At 45.7% G+C, this 4,715-nt stretch overlaps 1 protein-coding gene across 5 annotated transcripts in view; it reads right to left on the bottom strand.

Annotated features, from left to right (window-relative positions):
* The window catches only part of nlrx1 (NLR family member X1), a 60,576-nt gene that overhangs the window by 42,338 nt on the left and 13,523 nt on the right, over nt 1-4,715 (bottom strand). The window contains exon 1 of one of the 5 annotated variants that reach the window (XM_043676485.1): nt 4,045-4,291. The exons of 2 other annotated variants lie outside the window; for them this stretch is intronic. The gene's annotated coding sequence lies outside the window, so the exon portion shown is untranslated. 2 more of the 5 variants (XM_043676484.1, XM_043676487.1) reach the window with 2 other exon arrangements.

Genomic DNA, 4,715 nt, shown 5'->3' with positions numbered 1-4,715 from the left:
CCGATACAGTCATCGATGTAGCGGAGGAAACGGTGGGGGGTGGTGCCAGTGTAGCTGCGGAAGATGGACTGTTCCACATATCCGACGAAAAGGCAGGCATAGCTGGGGCCCATGCGGGTGCCCATGGCTACTCCTTTGGTTTGGAGGAAGTGGGAGGATTGGAAAGAGAAGTTGTTTTAGCAGTTGGGACAGCTGTTTCAGCTTAGTCAATTTCTCTTCCGCGATACCGCCGTACTAATAAACTGTTTGTTAATTTCACTTCCATCTGAGGTTTATGATCTCTACTTAATTTCTCCGACAGCATGTAAACAGCCTGAACAGCTATTAAAGAACGGAAGAGCCTTGCTCTCCCTACCAATGCCCCAGCAACATTTTGGCTTCAGATCCCAGACCCTGAGGTAATCAGAGAGACACAAAGGATGACAAATCCATCCCCTCTCACTGGTCCCACGTTTCCAAAATAGGACAGAAGGGATAGACAAGGAGGAAATTGGAGAAAGGAAGATAAAGGTGGGGAGGGTGAAGAGAACTTGCGGAAGAAATGGCCAGTATTCATGCGCAAACTTGTGCTCAAATTCTCAAGCTTTTCAGATCAGAATTTAACATTATCCCAACATAAGAGAAATAGGTGGGGGTGGGTGGGGTAAAACAGACTAATTTCGAAAATGGATTATTAATTTCAGGTTATTACAAATCCTGGTTTTAACAGTTCTCTCAACAAACAGGTAGTTTTATACAAAGCTGATAGAGAATCCTGCCATTAGGAAACAGGACAACTCCCTTTTCGGTTCTCACTTTGATGGTATAAGGGTGTTGTGGGGTTGGAAATGTGTGTCAAATTCCACACTGAGTGAGATGGTAATAAATTCAACATTTCAGGATGCGAAATCTGTTTTTAAAAGGATTCAATCATAGTGGAAAAATGCAAGCGTAATTATAACGATGAGATTGAAAAGTCAACTATATCCGAACTGCATCGAGTCTGAAACGGTAGGAATCAACTTGACACAAATACTTTCACCTCTCCAGCATCTTTCACAATCTCAGAGACATTTACAGCACAGGAGGCCATTTAGCCCATCACATCTGTGCCAGCCAAAAGTCTGACTAGATTACTTAGTGTGGAAACAGGCCCTTCAGCCCAACAAGTCCACACCGACCCTCTGAAGAGCAACCCACCCTCCTACATTTACCCCTTCGCCCAATACTACGGGCAATTTAACATGGACAATTCACCTGACCTGCACATTTTTGGACAGTGGGAGGAAACAGGAACACCCAGAGGAACCCACGCAGATGCAGGGAGAATGTGCAAACTCCACACAGACAGTTGCCCGAGGTGGGAATTGAACCCAGGTCTCTGGCACTGGGAGGCAGCAGTGTGAACCACTGTGCCATACGTCAAGGGGACTACAATCGTCCCCTTTTACTGATCTTGAGCCATATTACCTGGAGATAGGTGAATATCTAATTTTAACTGAAAAGGTGCAAGAGTTTCTGACCTGGCCACCCTTTGAAGCAGGGTGACGCGCATGAATGGATGAACGAGATTCCCACTGTCCCTACCTACTATCTAGCGAAACCACAGCCAAGGGAACGGGCTTGGCAGAATTAGCAGGGAAAGAAGACCCTGTTAAAATATTTCTCTTACACCTATTTTCTACATTTCAATGTAAGAGTAGGCCATTTAGCCCTTTAAGCCTGCTCCACCATTCAATATGATCATGGCTGATCATCCAACCCAGTCCCTATGATCCCTTTGACTCTCAATTCCCCCTTTAGCCTGCTACCTCTTAACTCAAAGTTATTGACGTCTCTACAAATGGGGAAAGTACTGTTACATCCTCCTTATTCGTGTCCCTCATAATCTCATACACCTCTGTCAGACCCTGCTCATACTGTCCCAAAGTCAATGAAGTGGTGCAGAAACAATTTACAAGGATGTTGCCAAGGTTGGAGGATTTAAGCTACAGGGAGAGGCTGAACAGGCTGGGGCTGTTTTCCCTGGAGCATTGAAGGCTGCGGGGTGACCTTATAGAGGTTTATAACATTTGAGGACTCTGGGCCTATACCCGATGGAGTTTAGAAGGAATGAAGGGGGATCTAATTGAAACTTACAGAACCCTGAATGGCCTGGACAGAGTGGATGTTGGGAAGATGTTTCCATTGGTAGGAGAGACTAGGACCAGAGGACACATCCTTAGAGTAAAGGGAAGACCTTTTAGAATGGAGATAAGGAGAAATGTCTTCAGCCAGAGAGTGGGGAATCTATGGAATTCATTGCCACAGAAGGCTGTGGAGGCCGGGTCATTGAGTATATTTAACACAGAGATAAATAGGTTCTTGATTGTAAAGGGGATCAAGGGTTATGGGGAGAAAGCAGGAGGATGGGGTTGAGAAACTTACCAGCCATGCATCAGCTTCAGCAGACAGACAGACTCAATGGACTGAATGGCCTAATTTCTGCTCCTATGATTTCTGGCCTAGAGGCACGAATAGCGTAAAGAGACCAGGTCTTTTCCCTGGGGCGGGGGAGTCCAGAACTAGAGGGCATAGGTTTAAGGTGAGAGGGGAAAGATTTAAAAGGGACCTAAGGGGCAACTTTTTCCACACAGAGGATGGTGTGTGTATGGAATGAGCTGCCAGTGGAAATGGTGGAGGTTGGTACAATTACAGCATTTAAAAAGCATCTGGATGGGTATGTGAATAGGAAGGGTTTGGAAGGATATGGGCCGGGTGTTGGCAGGTGGGACTAGATTGGGTTGGGATATCTGATCGGCATGGACAGGTTGGACCGAAGGGTCCGTTTCTATGCTGGACATCTCTATGACTGTCAGTACATTTTGGAGAGTAGCTAGTGTTGTGGGAGGCTGTGTGGAGCCAGGGGTCTGTGTTTTAGCCAGACCCACTCAGAACACATGCTTGTTGCCAGAGCAAGTCAAATCGGCAGGGTTCCAGTTTGCTAAAGGTGGGGCAGGTCAGCATGAACAGCCCATGGGAGGGTGGGGTTTGATTTCTGTTCCAGCTGATGGGGATTCTGATCCATTCTGGGTCAGGTCTGTCATGCTCAGTTGTCTACCTGAGGGGGTACTGTAGATGAAAGGGTAAATATTGAGGAGAGCCCTCTCAGTGCTAGTGCCCTGCGAGGGGGCAGACACACAAGGGTCATGCTTTAACATCCCCATCTGAAAATCCGTGCCTTGGACATTGCAGCACTCCCTGAGTGCTCCCACCCAAGAGAGAAGGCATTACCTCCCGCACCAAAGGAGACTGGGGAGAATTACAGCGACGTACAGGAACAGAGACGGGGGGGTAGGGGGGAAATGAAATCTTTGTTTAAAGCAAACATTTAGAGTGCTCGTTCTCATCTAACGACCGAAAGAGATACAACTTTTGACATGAAAACTTCAGGCAAACTTCTTATAGATTACGAAACTACAGCTAAAGCCTTTCAGAGCAGTTCCAGAAAGTTACCTTGAGTTAACGGTTTCACTGCGGTTCTGCACTGACACAGACAGAGAGAGAGAGAGAGAGAGTTACTGCTGATCTCAGTCAGCAGCTGGAGTCCCAGTCACACTGAGATCAAATCTGACCCAGGGCTGGACTGACCCTGCCTGAAGCTAACGGGGCTCTGGAATCCTCCTCCAGAGACAGACCTGGTGAGTTAAGGGCTGCTTCATGGTTAGTTAGTGCTGTTTTCTGGTTAGCAAAACCTGCTCCCGTGCAGTTGCAGACTTACCCCTGGTTTTGTTCATCACGAACTTCCTGCCAAATCTGTGCAGCACAGAAAACTACCCTGGCTACAAACATCAACTTCCTAAATTTGGTTTTGCTGTGTTTTCTCCTCCTGCGTGTCGATGAATTCAGTACAGCTGGAGGCCTTTCGGCCCTTTTCTGTGTGTGTATCTCTGGTAGAACCATTCACTGAGCCACTCCCTCCCCAGAGCGCTGTAAATCTGTGATACCGAGTTTACTGCTTGAAAATAATCTCTGGCAAACCTTTGACCACAACAGCTACTCTTTTGGATTTGTTTTGAATGTTACCAAGTCTTTGAAGTTGATCATTCATCCAAAATTGTCCCGGAGAATCCATTCAGGAAATGAGCATTCATTCATCACAGCTTCGAGCAACATCCGAACGGGAATAACATGCTCAAATTCTTGATTACAGCTCACTGTCTTCAAAATAATCTGTCGATATTTTAAATTTCCCAGTCATTATCAGACCGGAAACAATAACTCGCTTACTATCTCCACAATTGCTGACAGATCACCAGCAGTTAGTTTCCATTGGGATAATGAGACACCTCTGGAACAGGTGGGACTTGACTCAAGGTTAAAAATCACACAACACCAGGTTATAGTCCAACAGGTTTAATTGGAAGCACACTAGCTTTTGGAGCGACGCTCCTTTATCAGGTGGTAGTGGAGAGCTCAATCCTAACACAGAATTTACAGCAAAAATTTACAGTGTGATGTAACTGAAATTATACATTGAAAAATTGATGGTGTGTTAAGCCTTTCATCTGTTAGAATACCGTGATAATTTCACTTCTTTCATGTGTAAATCACAAAACTTTTTTTTTAAAAAGTTGCATTCTCAGGTTAGCTGTTAACAATGGTGTCTATGTGTGTGTGTCTGTCTGGGTTGGGGGTTGTGCGTGTGAGAAAATGTATGTGTGTGTGTAGTGAGTGCAGAGTGTCTTAAGTCTGTG

The sequence above is a fragment of the Chiloscyllium plagiosum genome, chromosome 35 (genome assembly GCF_004010195.1).
Source record: "Chiloscyllium plagiosum isolate BGI_BamShark_2017 chromosome 35, ASM401019v2, whole genome shotgun sequence".
NCBI lineage: Eukaryota > Metazoa > Chordata > Chondrichthyes > Orectolobiformes > Hemiscylliidae > Chiloscyllium > Chiloscyllium plagiosum.
Note: the sequence above shows the minus strand (reverse complement) of the source record. Positions and strands in the feature narration are given on the sequence as shown.